Source organism: Cherax quadricarinatus, unplaced genomic scaffold (genome assembly GCF_038502225.1).
Source record: "Cherax quadricarinatus isolate ZL_2023a unplaced genomic scaffold, ASM3850222v1 Contig219, whole genome shotgun sequence".
Taxonomy (NCBI): Eukaryota; Metazoa; Arthropoda; class Malacostraca; order Decapoda; family Parastacidae; genus Cherax; species Cherax quadricarinatus.
In genome coordinates this window covers 117,501-142,053 of record NW_027195245.1, presented here as the reverse complement: position 1 = coordinate 142,053, position 24,553 = coordinate 117,501, and the positions used below count along the sequence as shown (strand labels likewise).

At 49.5% G+C, this 24,553-nt stretch overlaps 1 long non-coding RNA gene across 1 annotated transcript in view; it reads right to left on the bottom strand.

Moving 5' to 3' along the window:
* Positions 1–24,553, bottom strand: part of LOC128699305 (uncharacterized) — a 136,757-nt gene that overhangs the window by 109,427 nt on the left and 2,777 nt on the right. Inside the window, exon 2 of the long non-coding RNA XR_011391104.1 lies at positions 13,056–13,258. This is a non-coding gene — a long non-coding RNA (uncharacterized lncRNA). The remainder of the gene's footprint in view (positions 1–13,055; positions 13,259–24,553) is intronic.

Here is a 24,553-nt window from a genome sequence, read left to right as displayed (position 1 = left end):
CTCTGTGAATGTTGCGATACCCGTCACGGTCTCTGTGAGTGTTGTGATACCCGTCACGGTCTCTGTGAATGTTGTGATACCCATCACGGACTCTGTGAGTGTTGTGATACCCGTCACGGTTTCTGTGAATGTTGTGAAACCCGTCACGGTCTCTGTGAATGTTGCGATACCCGTCACGGTCTCTGTGAATGTTGTGATACCCGTCACGGTCTCTGTGATTGTTGTGATACCCGTCACGGTCTCTGTGAATGTTGTGATACCCGTCACGGTCTCTGTGAATGTTGTGATACCCGTCACGGTCTCTGTGAGTGTTGTGATACCCGTCACGGTCTCTGTGAATGTTGTGATACCCATCACGGTCTCTGTGAGTGTTGTGATACCCGTCACGGTCTCTGTGAGTGTTGTGATACCCGTCACGGTCTCTGTGAATGTTGTGATACCCATCACGGACTCTGTGAGTGTTGTGATACCCGTCACGGTTTCTGTGAATGTTGTGAAACCCGTCACGGTCTCTGTGAATGTTGCGATACCCATCACAGACTCTGTGAGTGTTGTGATACCCGTCACGGTCTCTGTGAATGTTGTGATACCCGTCACGGTCTCTGTGAATGTTGTGATACCCGTCACGGTCTCTGTGAATGTTGTGATACCCGTCACGGTCTCTGTGAGTGTTGTGATACCCGTCACGGTCTCTGTGAATGTTGTGATACCCATCACGGTCTCTGTGAGTGTTGTGATACCCGTCACGGTCTCTGTGAGTGTTGTGATACCCGTCACGGTCTCTGTGAATGTTGTGATACCCATCACGGACTCTGTGAGTGTTGTGATACCCGTCACGGTTTCTGTGAATGTTGTGAAACCCGTCACGGTCTCTGTGAATGTTGCGATACCCGTCACGGTGTCTGTGAATGTTGTGATACCCGTCACGGTCTCTGTGATTGTTGTGATACCCGTCACGGTCTCTGTGAATGTTGTGATACCCGTCACGGTCTCTGTGAGTGTTGTGATACCCGTCACGGTCTCTGTGAATGTTGTGATACCCGTCACAGTCTCTGTGAATGTTGTGATACCAGTCACGGTCTCTGTGAGTGTTGTGATACCCGTCACGGTCTCTGTGAATGTTGTGATACCCGTCACGGTCTCTGTGAGTGTTGTGATACCAGTCACGGTCTCTGTGAGTGTTGTGATACTCGTCACGGTCTCTGTGAGTGTTGTGATACCCGTCACGGTCTCTGTGAATGTTGTGATACCCGTCACAGTCTCTGTGAATGTTGTGATACCCGTCACAGTCTCTGTGAATTTTGTGATACCAGTCACGGTCTCTGTGAGTGAGGTGATACCCGTCACGGTCTCTGAATGTTGTGATACCCGTCACGGTCTCTGTGAGTGTTGTGATTCCCGTCACGGTCTCTGTGAATGTTGTGATACCCGTCACGGTCTTTGTGAGTGTTGTGATACCCGTCACGGTCTCTGTGAGTGTTGTGATACCCGCCACGGTCTCTGTGAATGTTGTGATACGTGTCACGGTCTCTGTGAGTGTTGTGATTCCCGTCACGGTCTCTGTGAATGTTGTGATACCCGTTACGGACTCTGTGAGTGTTGTGATACCCGTCACGGTCTCTGTGAATGTTGTGATACCCGTCACGATCTCTGTGAATGTTGTGATACCCGTCACGGTCTCTGTGAATGTTGTGATACCCGTCACGGTCTCTGTGAATGTTGTGATACCCGTCACGATCTCTGTGAATGTTGTGATACCCGTCACGGTCTCTGTGAATGTTGTGATACCCGTCACGGTCTCTATGAGTGTTGTGATACCCGTCACGGTCTCTGTGAATGTTGTGATACCCGTCACTGTCTCTGTGAACGTTGTGATACCCGTCACAGTCTCTGTGAATGTTGTGATACCCGTCACGGTCTCTGTGAGTGTTGTGATACCCGTCACGGTCTCTGTGAATGTTGTGATACCTGTCACGGTCTCTGTGAGTGTTCTGATACCAGTCACGGTCTCTGTGAGTGTTGTGATACCCGTCACGGTCTCTGTGAATGTTGTGATACCCGTCACGGTCTCTGTGAATGTTCTGATACCCGTCACAGCCTCTGTGAATGTTGTGATACCCGTCACGGTCTCTGTGAGTGTTCTGATACCCGTCACGGTCGCTGTGAATGTTGTGATACCCGTTACGGTCTCTGTGAGTGTTGTGATACCCCTCACGGTCTCTGTGAGTGTTGTGATACCCGTCACGGTCTCTGTGAATGTTGTGATACCCGTCACGGTCTCTGTGAGTGTTGTGATACCCTTCACGGTCTCTGTGAGTGTTGTGATACCCGCCACGGTCTCTGTGAATGTTGTGATACCTGTCACGGTCTCTGTGAGTGTTGTGATACCCGTCACGGTCTCTGTGAATGTTGTGATACCCGTCACGGTCTGTGTGAGTGTTGTGATACCCGTCACGGTCTCTGTGAGTGTTGTGATTCCCGTCACGGTCTCTGTGAATGTTGTGATTCCCGTCACGGACTCTGTGAGTGTTGTGATACCCGTCACTGTCTCTGTGAATGTTGTGATGCCCGTCACGGTTTCTGTGAATGTTGTGATACCCGTCACGGTGTCTGTGAATGTTGTAATACCCGTCACGGTCTCTGTGAGTGTTGTGATACCCGTCACGGTCTCTGTGAATGTTGTGATACCCGTCACGGTCTCTGTGAATGTTGTGATACCCGTCACAGAGTCTGTGAATGTTGTGATACGCGTCACGGTCTCTGTGAGTGTTGTGATACCCGTCACGGTGTCTGTGAATGTTGTGATACCCATCACGGTCTCTGTGAGTGTTGTGATACACATCACGGTCTCTGTGAGTGTTGTGATACCAGTCACGGTCTCTGTGAGTGTTGTGATACCCATCACAGTCTCTATGAGTGTTGTGATACCCGTCACGGTCTCTGTGAATGTTGTGATACCCGTCACTGTCTCTGTGAACGTTGTGATACCCGTCACAGTCTCTGTGAATGTTGTGATACCCGTCACGGTCTCTGTGAGTGTTGTGATACCCGTCACGGTCTCTGTGAATGTTGTGATACCTGTCACGGTCTCTGTGAGTGTTCTGATACCAGTCACGGTCTCTGTGAGTGTTGTGATACCCGTCACGGTCTCTGTGAATGTTGTGATACCCGTCACGGTCTCTGTGAATGTTCTGATACCCGTCACAGCCTCTGTGAATGTTGTGATACCCGTCACGGTCTCTGTGAGTGTTCTGATACCCGTCACGGTCGCTGTGAATGTTGTGATACCCGTTACGGTCTCTGTGAGTGTTCTGATACCCGTCACGGTCTCTGTGAGTGTTGTGATACCCGTCACGGTCTCTGTGAATGTTGTGATACCCGTCACGGTCTCTGTGAGTGTTGTGATACCCTTCACGGTCTCTGTGAGTGTTGTGATACCCGCCACGGTCTCTGTGAATGTTGTGATACCTGTCACGGTCTCTGTGAGTGTTGTGATACCCGTCACGGTCTCTGTGAATGTTGTGATACCCGTCACGGTCTGTGTGAGTGTTGTGATACCCGTCACGGTCTCTGTGAGTGTTGTGATTCCCGTCACGGTCTCTGTGAATGTTGTGATTCCCGTCACGGACTCTGTGAGTGTTGTGATACCCGTCACTGTCTCTGTGAATGTTGTGATGCCCGTCACGGTTTCTGTGAATGTTGTGATACCCGTCACGGTGTCTGTGAATGTTGTAATACCCGTCACGGTCTCTGTGAGTGTTGTGATACCCGTCACGGTCTCTGTGAATGTTGTGATACCCGTCACGGTCTCTGTGAATGTTGTGATACCCGTCACAGAGTCTGTGAATGTTGTGATACGCGTCACGGTCTCTGTGAGTGTTGTGATACCCGTCACGGTGTCTGTGAATGTTGTGATACCCATCACGGTCTCTGTGAGTGTTGTGATACACATCACGGTCTCTGTGAGTGTTGTGATACCAGTCACGGTCTCTGTGAGTGTTGTGATACCCATCACAGTCTCTGTGAGTGTTGTGATACCCGTCATGGTCTCTGTGAGTATTGTGATACCCGTCACGGTCTCTGTGAATGATGTGATACCAGTCACGGTCTCTGTGAGTGTTGTGATACCCGTCACGGTCTCTGTGAATGTTGTGATACCCGTCACAGTCTCTGTGAATGTTGTGATACCTGTCACAGTCTCTGTTAATGTTGTGATACCAGTCACGGTCTCTGTGAGTGTTGTGATACCGGTCACGGTTTCTGTGAGTGTTGTGATACCCGTCACGGTCTCTGTGAATGTTGTCATAACCGTCACGGTCTCTGTGAGTGTTGTGGTACCCGTCACGGTCTCTGTGAGTGTTGTGATACCCGTCACGGTCTGTGTGAATGTTGTGATACCCGTCATGGTCTCTGTGAGTGTTGTGATACCCGTCACGGTCTCTGTGAATGTTGTGATACCCGTCACGGCCTCTGTGAATGTTGTGATACCCGTCACAGTCTCTGTGAATGTTGTGATACCCGTCACGGTCTCTGTGAGTGTTGTGATACCCGTCACGGTCTCTGTGAATGTTGTGACACCTGTCACGGTCTCTGTGAGTGTTGTGATACCCGTCACAGTCTCTGTGAATGTTGTGATACCCGTCACAGTCTCTGTGAGTGTTGTGATACCCGTCACGGTCTCTGTGAATGTTGTGATACCCATCACGGTCTCTGTGAGCGTTGTGATACCCGTCACGGTCTCTGTGAGTGTTGTGATACCCGTCACGGTCTCTGTGAATGTTGCGATACCCATCACAGACTCTGTGAGTGTTGTGATACCCGTCACGGTCTCTGTGAATGTTGTGATACCCGTCACGGTCTCTGTGAATGTTGTGATACCCGTCACGGTCTCTGTGAATGTTGTGATACCCGTCACGGTCTCTGTGAGTGTTGTGATACCCGTCACGGTCTCTGTGAATGTTGTGATACCCATCACGGTCTCTGTGAGTGTTGTGATACCCGTCACGGTCTCTGTGAGTGTTGTGATACCCGTCACGGTTTCTGTGAATGTTGTGAAACCCGTCACGGTCTCTGTGAATGTTGCGATACCCGTCACGGTCTCTGTGAATGTTGTGATACCCGTCACGGTCTCTGTGATTGTTGTGATACCCGTCACGGTCTCTGTGAATGTTGTGATACCCGTCACGGTCTCTGTGAGTGTTGTGATACCCGTCACGGTCTCTGTGAATGTTGTGATACCCGTCACAGTCTCTGTGAATGTTGTGATACCAGTCACGGTCTCTGTGAGTGTTGTGATACCCGTCACGGTCTCTGTGAATGTTGTGATACCCGTCACGGTCTCTGTGAGTGTTGTGATACCAGTCACGGTCTCTGTGAGTGTTGTGATACTCGTCACGGTCGCTGTGAATGTTGTGATACCCGTTACGGTCTCTGTGAGTGTTGTGATACCCCTCACGGTCTCTGTGAGTGTTGTGATACCCGTCACGGTCTCTGTGAATGTTGTGATACCCGTCACGGTCTCTGTGAGTGTTGTGATACCCTTCACGGTCTCTGTGAGTGTTGTGATACCCGCCACGGTCTCTGTGAATGTTGTGATACCTGTCACGGTCTCTGTGAGTGTTGTGATACCCGTCACGGTCTCTGTGAATGTTGTGATACCCGTCACGGTCTGTGTGAGTGTTGTGATACCCGTCACGGTCTCTGTGAGTGTTGTGATTCCCGTCACGGTCTCTGTGAATGTTGTGATTCCCGTCACGGACTCTGTGAGTGTTGTGATACCCGTCACTGTCTCTGTGAATGTTGTGATGCCCGTCACGGTTTCTGTGAATGTTGTGATACCCGTCACGGTGTCTGTGAATGTTGTAATACCCGTCACGGTCTCTGTGAGTGTTGTGATACCCGTCACGGTCTCTGTGAATGTTGTGATACCCGTCACGGTCTCTGTGAATGTTGTGATACCCGTCACAGAGTCTGTGAATGTTGTGATACGCGTCACGGTCTCTGTGAGTGTTGTGATACCCGTCACGGTGTCTGTGAATGTTGTGATACCCATCACGGTCTCTGTGAGTGTTGTGATACCCATCACGGTCTCTGTGAGTGTTGTGATACCAGTCACGGTCTCTGTGAGTGTTGTGATACCCATCACAGTCTCTGTGAGTGTTGTGATACCCGTCATGGTCTCTGTGAGTATTGTGATACCCGTCACGGTCTCTGTGAATGATGTGATACCAGTCACGGTCTCTGTGAGTGTTGTGATACCCGTCACGGTCTCTGTGAATGTTGTGATACCCGTCACAGTCTCTGTGAATGTTGTGATACCTGTCACAGTCTCTGTTAATGTTGTGATACCAGTCACGGTCTCTGTGAGTGTTGTGATACCGGTCACGGTTTCTGTGAGTGTTGTGATACCCGTCACGGTCTCTGTGAATGTTGTCATAACCGTCACGGTCTCTGTGAGTGTTGTGGTACCCGTCACGGTCTCTGTGAGTGTTGTGATACCCGTCACGGTCTGTGTGAATGTTGTGATACCCGTCATGGTCTCTGTGAGTGTTGTGATACCCGTCACGGTCTCTGTGAATGTTGTGATACCCGTCACGGCCTCTGTGAATGTTGTGATACCCGTCACAGTCTCTGTGAATGTTGTGATACCCGTCACGGTCTCTGTGAGTGTTGTGATACCCGTCACGGTCTCTGTGAATGTTGTGACACCTGTCACGGTCTCTGTGAGTGTTGTGATACCCGTCACAGTCTCTGTGAATGTTGTGATACCCGTCACAGTCTCTGTGAGTGTTGTGATACCCGTCACGGTCTCTGTGAATGTTGTGATACCCATCACGGTCTCTGTGAGCGTTGTGATACCCGTCACGGTCTCTGTGAGTGTTGTGATACCCGTCACGGTCTCTGTGAATGTTGCGATACCCATCACAGACTCTGTGAGTGTTGTGATACCCGTCACGGTCTCTGTGAATGTTGTGATACCCGTCACGGTCTCTGTGAATGTTGTGATACCCGTCACGGTCTCTGTGAATGTTGTGATACCCGTCACGGTCTCTGTGAGTGTTGTGATACCCGTCACGGTCTCTGTGAATGTTGTGATACCCATCACGGTCTCTGTGAGTGTTGTGATACCCGTCACGGTCTCTGTGAGTGTTGTGATACCCGTCACGGTTTCTGTGAATGTTGTGAAACCCGTCACGGTCTCTGTGAATGTTGCGATACCCGTCACGGTCTCTGTGATTGTTGTGATACCCGTCACGGTCTCTGTGAATGTTGTGATACCCGTCACGGTCTCTGTGAATGTTGTGATACCCGTCACGGTCTCTGTGAGTGTTGTGATACCCGTCACGGTCTCTGTGAATGTTGTGATACCCGTCACAGTCTCTGTGAATGTTGTGATACCAGTCACGGTCTCTGTGAGTGTTGTGATACCCGTCACGGTCTCTGTGAATGTTGTGATACCCGTCACGGTCTCTGTGAGTGTTGTGATACCAGTCACGGTCTCTGTGAGTGTTGTGATACTCGTCACGGTCTCTGTGAGTGTTGTGATACCCGTCACGGTCTCTGTGAATGTTGTGATACCCGTCACAGTCTCTGTGAATGTTGTGATACCCGTCACAGTCTCTGTGAATTTTGTGATACCAGTCACGGTCTCTGTGAGTGAGGTGATACCCGTCACGGTCTCTGAATGTTGTGATACCCGTCACGGTCTGTGTGAATGTTGTGATACCCGTCATGGTCTCTGTGAGTGTTGTGATACCCGTCACGGTCTCTGTGAATGTTGTGATACCCGTCACGGCCTCTGTGAATGTTGTGATACCCGTCACAGTCTCTGTGAATGTTGTGATACCCGTCACGGTCTCTGTGAGTGTTGTGATACCCGTCACGGTCTCTGTGAATGTTGTGACACCTGTCACGGTCTCTGTGAGTGTTGTGATACCCGTCACAGTCTCTGTGAATGTTGTGATACCAGTCACGGTCTCTGTGAGTGTTGTGATACCCGTCACGGTCTCTGTGAATGTTGTGATACCCGTCACGGTCTCTGTGAGTGTTGTGATACCAGTCACGGTCTCTGTGAGTGTTGTGATACTCGTCACGGTCTCTGTGAGTGTTGTGATACCCGTCACGGTCTCTGTGAATGTTGTGATACCCGTCACAGTCTCTGTGAATGTTGTGATACCCGTCACAGTCTCTGTGAATTTTGTGATACCAGTCACGGTCTCTGTGAGTGAGGTGATACCCGTCACGGTCTCTGAATGTTGTGATACCCGTCACGGTCTGTGTGAATGTTGTGATACCCGTCATGGTCTCTGTGAGTGTTGTGATACCCGTCACGGTCTCTGTGAATGTTGTGATACCCGTCACGGCCTCTGTGAATGTTGTGATACCCGTCACAGTCTCTGTGAATGTTGTGATACCCGTCACGGTCTCTGTGAGTGTTGTGATACCCGTCACGGTCTCTGTGAATGTTGTGACACCTGTCACGGTCTCTGTGAGTGTTGTGATACCCGTCACAGTCTCTGTGAATGTTGTGATACCCGTCACAGTCTCTGTGAGTGTTGTGATACCCGTCACGGTCTCTGTGAATGTTGTGATACCCATCACGGTCTCTGTGAGCGTTGTGATACCCGTCACGGTCTCTGTGAGTGTTGTGATACCCGTCACGGTCTCTGTGAATGTTGCGATACCCATCACAGACTCTGTGAGTGTTGTGATACCCGTCACGGTCTCTGTGAATGTTGTGATACCCGTCACGGTCTCTGTGAATGTTGTGATACCCGTCACGGTCTCTGTGAATGTTGTGATACCCGTCACGGTCTCTGTGAGTGTTGTGATACCCGTCACGGTCTCTGTGAATGTTGTGATACCCATCACGGTCTCTGTGAGTGTTGTGATACCCGTCACGGTCTCTGTGAGTGTTGTGATACCCGTCACGGTTTCTGTGAATGTTGTGAAACCCGTCACGGTCTCTGTGAATGTTGCGATACCCGTCACGGTCTCTGTGAATGTTGTGATACCCGTCACGGTCTCTGTGATTGTTGTGATACCCGTCACGGTCTCTGTGAATGTTGTGATACCCGTCACGGTCTCTGTGAGTGTTGTGATACCCGTCACGGTCTCTGTGAATGTTGTGATACCCGTCACAGTCTCTGTGAATGTTGTGATACCAGTCACGGTCTCTGTGAGTGTTGTGATACCCGTCACGGTCTCTGTGAATGTTGTGATACCCGTCACGGTCTCTGTGAGTGTTGTGATACCAGTCACGGTCTCTGTGAGTGTTGTGATACTCGTCACGGTCGCTGTGAATGTTGTGATACCCGTTACGGTCTCTGTGAGTGTTGTGATACCCCTCACGGTCTCTGTGAGTGTTGTGATACCCGTCACGGTCTCTGTGAATGTTGTGATACCCGTCACGGTCTCTGTGAGTGTTGTGATACCCTTCACGGTCTCTGTGAGTGTTGTGATACCCGCCACGGTCTCTGTGAATGTTGTGATACCTGTCACGGTCTCTGTGAGTGTTGTGATACCCGTCACGGTCTCTGTGAATGTTGTGATACCCGTCACGGTCTGTGTGAGTGTTGTGATACCCGTCACGGTCTCTGTGAGTGTTGTGATTCCCGTCACGGTCTCTGTGAATGTTGTGATTCCCGTCACGGACTCTGTGAGTGTTGTGATACCCGTCACTGTCTCTGTGAATGTTGTGATGCCCGTCACGGTTTCTGTGAATGTTGTGATACCCGTCACGGTGTCTGTGAATGTTGTAATACCCGTCACGGTCTCTGTGAGTGTTGTGATACCCGTCACGGTCTCTGTGAATGTTGTGATACCCGTCACGGTCTCTGTGAATGTTGTGATACCCGTCACAGAGTCTGTGAATGTTGTGATACGCGTCACGGTCTCTGTGAGTGTTGTGATACCCGTCACGGTGTCTGTGAATGTTGTGATACCCATCACGGTCTCTGTGAGTGTTGTGATACCCATCACGGTCTCTGTGAGTGTTGTGATACCCATCACAGTCTCTGTGAGTGTTGTGATACCCGTCATGGTCTCTGTGAGTATTGTGATACCCGTCACGGTCTCTGTGAATGATGTGATACCAGTCACGGTCTCTGTGAGTGTTGTGATACCCGTCACGGTCTCTGTGAATGTTGTGATACCCGTCACAGTCTCTGTGAATGTTGTGATACCTGTCACAGTCTCTGTTAATGTTGTGATACCAGTCACGGTCTCTGTGAGTGTTGTGATACCGGTCACGGTTTCTGTGAGTGTTGTGATACCCGTCACGGTCTCTGTGAATGTTGTCATAACCGTCACGGTCTCTGTGAGTGTTGTGGTACCCGTCACGGTCTCTGTGAGTGTTGTGATACCCGTCACGGTCTGTGTGAATGTTGTGATACCCGTCATGGTCTCTGTGAGTGTTGTGATACCCGTCACGGTCTCTGTGAATGTTGTGATACCCGTCACGGCCTCTGTGAATGTTGTGATACCCGTCACAGTCTCTGTGAATGTTGTGATACCCGTCACGGTCTCTGTGAGTGTTGTGATACCCGTCACGGTCTCTGTGAATGTTGTGACACCTGTCACGGTCTCTGTGAGTGTTGTGATACCCGTCACAGTCTCTGTGAATGTTGTGATACCCGTCACAGTCTCTGTGAGTGTTGTGATACCCGTCACGGTCTCTGTGAATGTTGTGATACCCATCACGGTCTCTGTGAGCGTTGTGATACCCGTCACGGTCTCTGTGAGTGTTGTGATACCCGTCACGGTCTCTGTGAATGTTGCGATACCCATCACAGACTCTGTGAGTGTTGTGATACCCGTCACGGTCTCTGTGAATGTTGTGATACCCGTCACGGTCTCTGTGAATGTTGTGATACCCGTCACGGTCTCTGTGAATGTTGTGATACCCGTCACGGTCTCTGTGAGTGTTGTGATACCCGTCACGGTCTCTGTGAATGTTGTGATACCCATCACGGTCTCTGTGAGTGTTGTGATACCCGTCACGGTCTCTGTGAGTGTTGTGATACCCGTCACGGTTTCTGTGAATGTTGTGAAACCCGTCACGGTCTCTGTGAATGTTGCGATACCCGTCACGGTCTCTGTGATTGTTGTGATACCCGTCACGGTCTCTGTGAATGTTGTGATACCCGTCACGGTCTCTGTGAATGTTGTGATACCCGTCACGGTCTCTGTGAGTGTTGTGATACCCGTCACGGTCTCTGTGAATGTTGTGATACCCGTCACAGTCTCTGTGAATGTTGTGATACCAGTCACGGTCTCTGTGAGTGTTGTGATACCCGTCACGGTCTCTGTGAATGTTGTGATACCCGTCACGGTCTCTGTGAGTGTTGTGATACCAGTCACGGTCTCTGTGAGTGTTGTGATACTCGTCACGGTCTCTGTGAGTGTTGTGATACCCGTCACGGTCTCTGTGAATGTTGTGATACCCGTCACAGTCTCTGTGAATGTTGTGATACCCGTCACAGTCTCTGTGAATTTTGTGATACCAGTCACGGTCTCTGTGAGTGAGGTGATACCCGTCACGGTCTCTGAATGTTGTGATACCCGTCACGGTCTCTGTGAGTGTTGTGATTCCCGTCACGGTCTCTGTGAATGTTGTGATACCCGTGACGGTCTTTGTGAGTGTTGTGATACCCGTCACGGTCTCTGTGAATGTTGTGATACCCGTCACGGTCTCTGTGAGTGTTGTGATACCCGTCACGGTCTCTGTGAGTGTTGTGATACCCGTCACGGTCTCTGTGAGTGTTGTGATACCCGCCACGGTCTCTGTGAATGTTGTGATACGTGTCACGGTCTCTGTGAGTGTTGTGATTCCCGTCACGGTCTCTGTGAATGTTGTGATACCCGTTACGGACTCTGTGAGTGTTGTGATACCCGTCACGGTCTCTGTGAATGTTGTGATACCCGTCACGATCTCTGTGAATGTTGTGATACCCGTCACGGTCTCTGTGAATGTTGTGATACCCGTCACGGTCTCTGTGAATGTTGTGATACCCGTCACGGTCTCTATGAGTGTTGTGATACCCGTCACGGTCTCTGTGAATGTTGTGATACCCGTCACTGTCTCTGTGAACGTTGTGATACCCGTCACAGTCTCTGTGAATGTTGTGATACCCGTCACGGTCTCTGTGAGTGTTGTGATACCCGTCACGGTCTCTGTGAATGTTGTGATACCTGTCACGGTCTCTGTGAGTGTTCTGATACCAGTCACGGTCTCTGTGAGTGTTGTGATACCCGTCACGGTCTCTGTGAATGTTGTGATACCCGTCACGGTCTCTGTGAGTGTTGTGATACCCGTCACGGTCTCTGTGAATGTTGTGATACCCGTCACGGTCTCTGTGAGTGTTGTGATACCAGTCACGGTCTCTGTGAGTGTTGTGATACCCGTCACGGTCTCTGTGAGTGTTGTGATACCCGCCACGGTCTCTGTGAATGTTGCGATACCCGTCACGGTCTCTGTGAGCGTTGTGATACCCGTCACGGTCTCTGTGAATGTTGTGATACCCGACACGGTCTCTGTGAATGTTGTGATACCCGTCACGGTCTCTGTGAATGTTGTGATACCCGTCACGGTCTCTGTGAATGTTGTGATACCCGTTACGGTCTCTGTGAATGTTGTGATACCCGTCACGGTCTCTGTGAATGATGCAATACCCGTCACGGTCTCTGTGAATGTTGAGATACCCGTCACGGTCTCTGTGAATGTTGTGAAGTACGACCAACTACATTGTTATTTACGAAGGTAACCTTAGGTCAGAGAACATGTTTTGGATCCATGTTAGTGTATGTACGATCATCAGTACTACATGCATGTTGGAAATGAAGAAATTCTCTCATGAAAAATAAATCTATATTAGGTTAGGTTAGGCAAGATTCATCAGAAAACAAACAAGTGTTTCCTGACGAGGGTCTTCATTATATGATGACCCGTCACTGGAACTATTGGCCATCTGCCCGAGACTTTCTACTCGCTTACCAGTCCACCACCACTGGTAGTTCAAAGATACATATAAAGAAGCATGTACTGTATCACTAACTTGAGTTTACTGACGACTGCACAATTGTGCTTGTTGAGCCATTCAGTTGTAGTCCAAGGTTGACTTCACCATTATGGCTGTCTGAAGTGTTGTGAATAAACAGTGGGTCCTGTGAGCCAGAAATGACGTCCATCGCATAGGAACATCTGCTTGACATTGCACTTTCTGCGGAACTTTTTTTCGGTACTGTATACCAAATTCTTCTGAAAATCCATCAGAAGTATAAAATTAGTACAAATCCTTAAAATTATGAACAATTAAAGACTTAAAGAATTAGACACATTTGCAACATGTGGGAATGTTTGTTGTGGAAACATTTCACCAGCAAGTGACTTCCTCAGTCCTGTACCGAACTTATAGGACTGACCTAATTACTCTAGTGGAATTTTCCACTGGTGACTCTGTCTCCTGCTGTTTCAACTCAACTATCTACACTATATAAACCACTTTTACTGATGGGTTGAACGCATCGACTCAAGGCTGAGGGACTGATTACCTCACACTCCAGGTTTTCTACCATTTGTCTCTGTCCCAGAATGAGAAAGCCACTTGTTGGTAGAAATTTTCCTCAATTTTACACAAATTCCCAGTTCTTCAATTTCCAAACTATTTATATCACAACTAAAGTCTTGTTTATAAACCACAGCGCCCAAAGCAACAGTAAAGGTCTTCAATATTCTGTTCACTGCTGCAATTCTTACACATAAACAACACTTTGAAGGTTCAAATATACCCAATAAACTGAATTGTAGATTAGAAATATTAGAAGAGGAATTAAAAAGAGACGAAGAAATGATTATCTACCACACTCACTCTGAGGTCTCTACCACACTCACTCTGAGGCTTCTACCACACTCACTCTGAGGCCTCTACCACACTCACTCTGAGGCCTCTACCACACTCACTCTGAGGCCTCTACCACACTCACTCTGAGGCCTCTACCACACTCACTCTGAGGCTTCTACCACACTCACTCTGAGGCCTCTACCACACTCACTCTGAGGCCTCTACCACACTCACTCTGAGGCCTCTACAACACTCACTCGGAGGCTTCTACCACACTCACTCTGAGGCCTCTACCACACTCACTCTGAGGCTTCTACCACACTCATTCTAAAGTCTCTACCACACTCACTCAGAGGCCTCTACCACACTCACTCTGAGGCCTCTACCACACTCATTCTAAAGTCTCTACCACACTCACTCTGAGGCCTCTACCACACTCATTCTAAAGTCTCTACCACACTCACTCTGAGGCCTCTACCACACTCACTCTGAGGCTTCTACCACACTCACTCTGAGGCCTCTACCCCACTCATTCTAAAGTCTCTACCACACTCACTCAGAGGCCTCTACCACATTCACTCTGAGGCCTCTACCACACTCACTCTGAGGCTTCTACCACACTCACTCTGAGGCCTCTACCACACTCATTCTAAAGTCTCTACCACACTCACTCAGAGGCCTCTACCACACTCACTCTGAGGCTTCTACCACACTCATTCTAAAGTCTCTACCACACTCACTCAGAGGCCTCTACCACACTCACTCTGAGGCTTCTACCACACTCATTCTAAAGTCTCTACCACACTCACTCAGAGGCCTCTACCACACTCACTCTGAGGCCTCTACCACACTCATTCTAAAGTCTCTACCACACTCACTCTGAGGCCTCTACCACACTCATTCTAAAGTCTCTACCACACTCACTCTGAGGCCTCTACCACACTCACTCTGAGGCTTCTACCACACTCACTCTGAGGCCTCTACCACACTCATTCTAAAGTCTCTACCACACTCACTCAGAGGCCTCTACCACACTCACTCTGAGGCCTCTACCACACTCACTCTGAGGCTTCTACCACACTCACTCTGAGGCCTCTACCACACTCATTCTAAAGTCTCTACCACACTCACTCAGAGGCCTCTACCACACTCACTCTGAGGCCTCTACCACACTCACTCTGAGGCTTCTACCACACTCACTCTGAGGCCTCTACCACACTCACTCTGAGGCCTGTACAACACTCACTCTGAGGCGTCTACCACACTCACCTTGAGGTTCTACCACACTCACTCTGAGGCCTCTACCACACTCACTCTGAGGCCTCTACCACACTCACTCTGAGGCCTCTACCACACTCACTCTGAGGCTTCTACCACACTCACTCTGAGGCCTCTACCACACTCATTCTAAAGTCTCTACCACACTCACTCTGAGGCCTGTACAACACTCACTCTGAGGCGTCTACCACACTCACCTTGAGGTTCTACCACACTCACTCTGAGGTTCTACCACACTCACTCTGAGGCCTCTACCACACTCACTCTGAGGCTTCTACCACACTCACTCTGAGGCCTCTACCACACTCACTCTGAGGCCTCTACCACACTCACTCTGAGGCTTCTACCACACTCACTCTGAGGTTCTACCACACTCACTCTGAGGCTTCTACCACACTCACTCTGAGGCCTCTACCACACTCACTCTGAGGCCTCTACCACACTCTCTCTGAGGTTCTACCACACTCACTCTGAGGCCTCTACCACACTCACTCTGAGGCCTCTACCACACTCACTCTGAGACCTCTACCACACTCACTCTGAGGCTTCTACCACACTCACTCTGAGGCCTCTACCACACTCACTCTGAGGCCTTTACCACACTTACTCTGAGGCCACTACCACACTCTGAGGCCTCTACCACACTCACTCTGAGGCCTCTACCACACTTACTCTGAGGCCTCTACCACATTTACTCAGAGGCCACTACCACACTCTGAGGCCTCTACCACACTCACTCTGAGGCCTCTACCACACTCACTCTGAGGCCTCTACCACACTCACTCTGAGGCCTCTACCACACTAACTCTGAGGCGTCTACCACACTAACTCTGAGGCTTCTACCACACTCACTCTGAGGCCCCTACCACACTCACTCTGAGGCTTCTACCACACTCACCCAGAGGCTTCTACTACACTCCCTCTGAGGCTTCTACCACACTTACTCTGAGGCCACTACCACACTCTGAGACCTCTATCACACTCATTCTGAAGTCTCTACCATACTCACTCTGAGGCCTCTACCACACTCACTCTTAGACTTCTACCACACTCACTCTGAGGTTTCTACCACACTCACTCTGAGGCCTCTACCACACTCACTCTGAGGCTTCTACCATACTCACTCTGAGGCTTCTACCACACTCATTCTGAGGCTTCTACCACACTCACTCTGAGGCTTCTACCACACTCACTCTGAGGTCTCTACCACACTCACTCTTAGGCTTCTACCACACTCACTCTGAGGTTTCTACCAAACACACTCTGAGACCTCTACTACACTCACTCTGAGGCCTCTGCAATACTCACTCTGAGGCCTCTACCACACTCACTCTGAAGCTTCTACCACACTCACTCTGAGGCTTTTACCACACTCACTCTGAGGCTTCTACCACACACACTCTGAGACCTCTACTACACTCACTCTGAGGCCTCTGCAATACTCACTCTGAGGCCTCTACCACACTCACTCTGAGACTTCTACCACACTCACTCTGAGGCTTCTACCACACACACTCTGAGGCCTCTACCACACTCACTCTGAGGTCTCTACTATGCTCACTCTGATGCTTCTACCACACTCACTCTGAGGCTTCTACCACACTTACTCTGAAGCTTCTACCACACTCACTCTGAGGCCTCTACCACACTCACTCTGAGGCCTCTGCAATGCTCATTCTGAGGCCTCTACCACACTCACTCTGAGGCTTCTACCACACTCACTCTGAGGCCTCCACAACACTCACTCTGAGGCCTCTACCATACTCACTCTGAGGCTTCTACCACACTCACTCTGAGGCTTCTACCACACTCACTCTGAGGCTTCTACCGCACTCACTCTGAGGCCTCTACCACACTCACTCTGAGGCCTCTGCAATACTCACTCTGAGGCCTCTACCACACTCCCACACTCACTCTGAGGCTTCTACCACACTCACTCCGAGGCTTCTACCCCATACACTCTGAGGCCTCTACCACACTCACTCTGAAGCTTCTACCACACTCACTCTGAGGCTTTTACCACACTCACTCTGAGGCTTCTACCACACACACTCTGAGACCTCTACTACACTCACTCTGAGGCCTCTGCAATACTCACTCTGAGGCCTCTACCACACTCACTCTGAGACTTCTACCACACTCACTCTGAGGCTTCTACCACACACACTCTGAGGCCTCTACCACACTCACTCTGAGGTCTCTACTATGCTCACTCTGATGCTTCTACCACACTCACTCTGAGGCTTCTACCACACTTACTCTGAAGCTTCTACCACACTCACTCTGAGGCCTCTACCACACTCACTCTGAGGCCTCTACCATACTCACTCTGAGGCTTCTACCACACTCACTCTGAGGCTTCTACCACACTCACTCTGAGGCTTCTACCACACTCACTCTGAGGGCTCTACCACACTCACTCTGAGGCCTCTACCACACTCACTCTGAGGCCTCTACCACACTCACTCTGAGGCCTCTACCACACTCACTCTGAGGCTTCTACCACACTCACTCTGAGGCCTCTACCACACTCACTCTGAGGCCTCTGCAATACTCACTCTGAGGCCTCTACCACACTCCCACACTCACTCTGAGGCTTCTACCACACTCACTCCGAGGCTTCAACCCCATACACTCTGAGGCCTCTACCACACTCACTCTGAGGCTTCTACCACACTCACTCTGAAGCTTCTACCACACTCACTCTGAGGCCTCTACCACACTCACTCTGAGGCCTCTGCAATGCTCATTCTGAGGCCTCTACCACACTCACTCTGAGGCTTCTACCACACTCACTCTGAGGCCTCCACCACACTCACTCTGAGGCCTCTACCATACTCACTCTGAGGCTTCTACCACACTCACTCTGAGGCTTCTACCACACTCACTCTGAGGCTTCTACCACACTCACTCTGAGGCCTCTACCACACTCACTCTGAGGCCTCTGCAATACTCACTCTGAGGCCTCTACCACACTCCCACACTCACTCTGAGGCTTCTTCCACACTCACTCCGAGGCTTCTACCCCATACACTCTGAGGCCTCTACCACACTCACTCTGAGGCCTCTACCACACTCACTCTGAGGTCTCTACCATACTCACTCTGAGACTTCTACCACACTCACTCTGAGGCTTCTACCACTCTCACTCTGAGGCCTCTACCACACTCACTCTGAGGCCTCTGCAATACTCACTCTGAGGCCTCTACCACACTCACTCTGAGACTTCTACCACACTCACTCTGAGGCCTCTACCACACTCACTCTGAGGCTTCTACCACACTCACTCTGAGGCCTCTACCACACTCACTCTGAGGCCTCTGCAATACTCACTCTGAGGCCTCTACAACACTCACTCTGAGGCTTCTACCACACTCACTCTGAGGCCTCTACCTCACTCACTCTGAGGCTTCTACCACACTCACTCTGAGGCCTCTACCACACTCACTCTGAGGCCTCTGCAATACTCACTCTGCGGCCTCTGCAACACTCACTCTGAGGCTTCTACCACACTCACTCTGAGGCCTCTACCACACTCACTCTTAGGCTTCTACCACACTCACTCTGAGGCTTCTACCACACTCACTCTGAGGCCTCTTCCACACTCACTCTGAGGCCTCTGCAATACTCACTCTGAGACCTCTACCACACTCACTCTGAGGCTTCTACCACACTCACTCTGAGGCTTCTACCACACTCACTCTGAGGCCTCTACCACACTCACTCTGAGGCCTCTACCACACTCACTCTGAGGCTTCTACCACACTCACTCTGAGCCTTCTACCACACTCACTCTGAAGCCTCTACCACACTCACTCTGAGGCCTCTACCACACTCACTCTGAGGCTTCTTCCACACTCACTCTGAGGCTTCTACCACACTCACTCTGAGGCCTCTACCACACTCACTCTGAGGCCTCTACCACACTCACTCTGAGGCTTCTACCACACTCACTCTGAGGCTTCTACCACACTCACTCTGAGGCCTCTACCACACTCACTCTGAGGCTTCTACCACACTCACTCTGAGGCTTCTACCACACTCACTCTGAGGCCTCTACCACACTCACTCTGAGGCTTCTACCACACTCACTCTGAGGCCTCTACCACACTCACTCTGAGGCTTCTACCAGACTCACTCTGAGGCTTCTACCAGACTCACTCTGAGGCTTCTACCACACTCACTCTGAGGCCTCTACCACACTCACTCTGAGGCTTCTACCACACTCACTCACGAAAGTTAGTATATTCTCCATCCCAGTCATTAACTGGAGAATGGTTTGTAGAAGTTTGAGATTAATATTATGTGTATAAAGCAGCTGCTTGTGGTTACAGGCTCTTGATTAATGAAATTTAAGCTGATTGTCTCCTTGCCTGGCTCGTGGGTGGTTGCCTTCCATTGCTTAGAAGCTGTATAACTCTTGCGGATTTACCGATTTCCCATAAATATAATAATGATCAAAATATTAATATAATTAGTATTACATTTATGTGGATCAGCTAAACCCATAGGGGTGATACAGTACCTGGGCAAAGGGAGGCAGTAATTTGTGATCTTAGAAACGAGAAAGAGTGGCTCAAGTTCCTAGAATCAAGATCTTTTCACCAGCATCAAGGCACTTTTCTTGAAAGGGGTAATAATTATGGTAAAAATTCTTTCGTTCTCCAGTCAAGAATTTAGACGGGACGAATATTAACGTTCATAACAGAGTGAGAAAACTCGGGTTTTCATAACTTATGACCTTGAAAATATTGCAGTTATTTACAAGTGTCAAGATTATATATAGTAAGTATTAGTTGGTGGCGCAGCGGCCAGTGAACGTCCTTCTGACTTTAATTGAGAAATAATGGAAGTAAGAGGGTTTACCAGGAGGCTACACCAGGTTAATATCATGGCACGGACTCCAAATGTTATCTTTTAGTGATAACACAAAATAAAACATATAAAAATATTAAGAAACTAATCCTTAAGCTCCAAACTCTTACTTTCACACGAGAAACGTAGAATTATATTTGAAATTACTGAATTATACAAACTGATGAAGTGCATAAATGTATGAAATGTTACGAGAGTAATGAAAATAACTAATTAATTTCAACTCGTAGCAACGTATTCGACTTAAATACAATTTATTGCCCTTGTGCAAGCGTCCAGCAGCGTCACTGAAACAACTGATGTCGTAAACAAAAGTTGTGGTGTGTAAGTAAGACCAGACTCGCCAGGAGGTCTTCAGCGGTATTCTTTATATTGTTGTTTAATTAACTTCCAGTGCTTATCACCCCTTCACTGTTAGTACCAACCCCTTCACTGTTAGTACCAACCCCGTCATTGTTAGTACCAACCCCGTCACTGTTAGTACCAACCCCGTCACTGTTAGTACCAACCCCGTCACTGTTAGTACCAAGCCCGTCACTGTTAGCACCAAGCCCGTCACTGTTAGTACCAAGCCCGTCACTGTTAGTACCAACCCCGTCACTGTTAGTACCAACCCCGTCACTGTTAGCACCAACCCAGTCACTGTTAGTAATACCCCGGTCACTGTTAGTACCAACCCCGTCACTGTTAGTACGAACCCCGTCACTGTTAGTACCAACCTCGTCACTGTTAGTTCCAACCCCGTCACTGTTAGTAATACCCCGGTCACTGTTAGTACCAACCACGTCACTGTCAGTAAAAACCCCGTCACTGTTAGTACCAACCCCGTCACTGTTAGTACCAACCCCGTCACTGTTAGTACCAACCCCGTCACTGTTAGTACCAACCCCGTCACTGTTAGTACCAACCCCGTCACTGTTAGTACCAACCCCGTCACTGTTAGTACCAACCCCGTCACTGTTAGTACCAACCCCGTCACTGTTAGTACCAACCCCGTCACTGTTAGTACCAACCCAGTCACTGTTAGCACCAACCCAGTCACTGCTAGTAATACCCCGGTCACTGTTAGTACCAACCCAGTCACTGTTAGTACCAACCCCGTCACTGTTAGTATCAACCCCGTCAGTGTTAGTACCAACCCCGTCACTGTTAGTAATACCCCGGTCACTGTTAGTACCAACCACGTCACTGTTAGTACCAACCCCGTCACTGTTAGTACCAACCCCGTCACTGTTAGTAATACCCCGGTCACTGTTAGTACCAACCCCGTCACTGTTAGTACCAACCCGTCACTGTTAGTACCAACCCAGTCACTGTTAGTAAAACCCCGGTCACTGTTAGTACCAACCCCGTCACTGTTAGTACCAACCCCGTCACTGTTAGTACCATCCCCGTCACTGTTAGTACCAACCCCGTCACTGTTAGTAATACCCCGGTCACTGTTAGTACCAACCCCGTCACTGTTAGTACCAACCCCGTCACTGTTAGTAATACCCCGGTCACTGTTAGTACCAACCCCGTAACTGTTAGTACCAACCCGTCACTGTTAGTACCAACCCCGTCACTGTTAGTAATACTCCGGTCACTGTTAGTACCAACCTCGTCACTGTTAGTACCAACCCCGTCACTGTTAGTATCAATCACGTCACTGTTAGTACCAACCCCGTCACTGTTAGTACCAACCCCATCACTGTTAGTACCAACCCCGTCACTGTTAGTACCAACCACGTCACTGTTAGTACCAACCCCGTCACTGTTAGTAATACCCCGGTCACTGTTAGTACCAACCCCGTCACTGTTAGTACCAACCCCGTCACTGTTAGTACCAACCCCGTCACTGTTAGTACCAACCCCGTCACTGTTAGAACCAACACCGTCACTGTTAGAACCAAACCCGTCACTGTTAGTACCAACCCCGTCACTGTTAGTACCAACCCAGTCACTGTTAATACCAACGCAGTCACTGTTGGAACCAACCCAGTCACTGTTATTACCAACCCCGTCACTGTTAGTATCAACCCCGTCACTGATAGAACCAACCCAGTCACTGTTAGTACCAACCCAGTCACTGTTAATGCCAACCCCGACACTGTTAGTACCAACCCCGTCACTGTTAGTACCAACCCAGTCACTGTTAGTACTTACCCAGTCGTTGTTAGTACCAACCCCGTTACTGTTATTACCAACCCAGTCACTGTTAGTACCAACACAGTCACTGTTAGCACCAACCCCGTCACTGTTAGTACCAACCCCGTCACTGTTAGTGGCATCCCAGTCACTATTAGTACCAACCTCGTCACTGTTAGAACCAACCCCGTCACTGTTAGTACCAACCCCGTCAACGTTAGTACCAACCCCGTCACTGTTAGAACCAATCCAGTCACTGTTAGTACCAACCACGTCACTGTTAGTACCAACCGAGTCACCATTAGTACCAACCCCTTCACTGTTAGTACAAACCCCGTCACAGTTAGTACCAACCCCGTCACTGTTAGAACCAACCCAGTTACTGTTAATACTAACCCAGTCACTGCTAATACCAACCCCGTCACTGTCAGTAACAACCTCGTCACTGTTAGTACCAACCAAGTCACTGTTAGTACCAACACCGTCACTATTAGAACCAACCCCGTCACTGTTAGTACCAACCCACTCAGTGTTAGTATCAGCCCAGTCACTGTTAGTACCAACCCCGTCACTGCTAGTAGTAACCCCGTCACTGTTAGTACCATCCCCGTCACTGTTAGTACCAACCCCGTCACTGTTAGCATCAACCCCGTCACTGTTACTACCAACCCAGTCATTGTCAGTACCAACCCTGTCACTGTTAGTACCAACCCCGTCACTGTTAGTACCAACTCCGTCACTGTTAGTACCAACCCCGTCACTGTTAGTACCAACCCCGTCACTGTTAGTACCAACCCAGTCACTGTTAGCACCAACCCAGTCACTGCTAGTAATACCCCGGTCACTGTTAGTACCAACCCCGTCACTGTTAGTACCAACCCCGTCACTGTTAGTAGTACCCCGGTCACTGTTAGTACCAACCACGTCACTGTTAGTACCAACCCCGTCACTGTTAGTACCAACCCCGTCACTGTTAGTAATACCCCGGTCACTGTTAGTACCAACCCCGTCACTGTTAGTACCAACCCGTCACTGTTAGTACCAACCCAGTCACTGTTAGTAATACCCCGGTCACTGTTAGTACCAACCCCGTCACTGTTAGTACCAACCCCGTCACTGTTAGTACCATCCCCGTCACTGTTAGTACCAACCCCGTCACTGTTAGTAATACCCCGGTCACTGTTAGTACCAACCCCGTCACTGTTAGTACCAACCCCGTCACTGTTAGTAATACCCCGGTCACTGTTAGTACCAACCCCGTAACTGTTAGTACCAACCCGTCACTGTTAGTACCAACCCCGTCACTGTTAGTAATACTCCGGTCACTGTTAGTACCAACCTCGTCACTGTTAGTACCAACCCCGTCACTGTTAGTATCAATCACGTCACTGTTAGTACCAACCCCGTCACTGTTAGTACCAACCACGTCACTGTTAGTACCAACCCCGTCACTGTTAGTAATACCCCGGTCACTGTTAGTACCAACCCCGTCACTGTTAGTACCAACCCCGTCACTGTTAGTACCAACCCCGTCACTGTTAGTACCAACCCCGTCACTGTTAGAACCAACACCGTCACTGTTAGAACCAAACCCGTCACTGTTAGTACCAACCCCGTCACTGTTAGTACCAACCCAGTCACTGTTAATACCAACCCAGTCACTGTTAGAACCAACCCAGTCACTGTTATTACCAACCCCGTCACTGTTAGTATCAACCCCGTCACTGATAGAACCAACCCAGTCACTGTTAATACCAACCCAGTCACTGTTATTACCAACCCCGTCACTGTTAGTATCAACCCCGTCACTGATAGAACCAACCCAGTCACTTTTAATACCAACCCCGACACTGTTAGTACCAACCCCGTCACTGTTAGTACCAACCCAGTCACTGTTAGTACTTACCCAGTCGTTGTTAGTACCAACCCCGTTACTGTTATTACCAACCCAGTCACTGTTAGTACCAACACAGTCACTGTTAGCACCAACCCCGTCACTGTTAGTACCAACCCCGTCACTGTTAGTGGCATCCCAGTCACTATTAGTACCAACCTCGTCACTGTTAGAACCAACCCCGTCACTGTTAGTACAAACCCCGTCAACGTTAGTACCAACCCCGTCACTGTTAGAACCAATCCAGTCACTGTTAGTACCAACCACGTCACTGTTAGTACCAACCCAGTCACCATTAGTACCAACCCCTTCACTGTTAGTACAAACCCCGTCACAGTTAGTACCAACCCCGTCACTGTTAGAACCAACCCAGTTACTGTTAATACTAACCCAGTCACTGCTAATACCAACCCCGTCACTGTCAGTACCAACCTCGTCACTGTTAGTACCAACCAAGTCACTGTTAGTACCAACCCCGTCACTATTAGAACCAACCCCGTCACTGTTAGTACCAACCCCGTCACTGTTAGTATCAGCC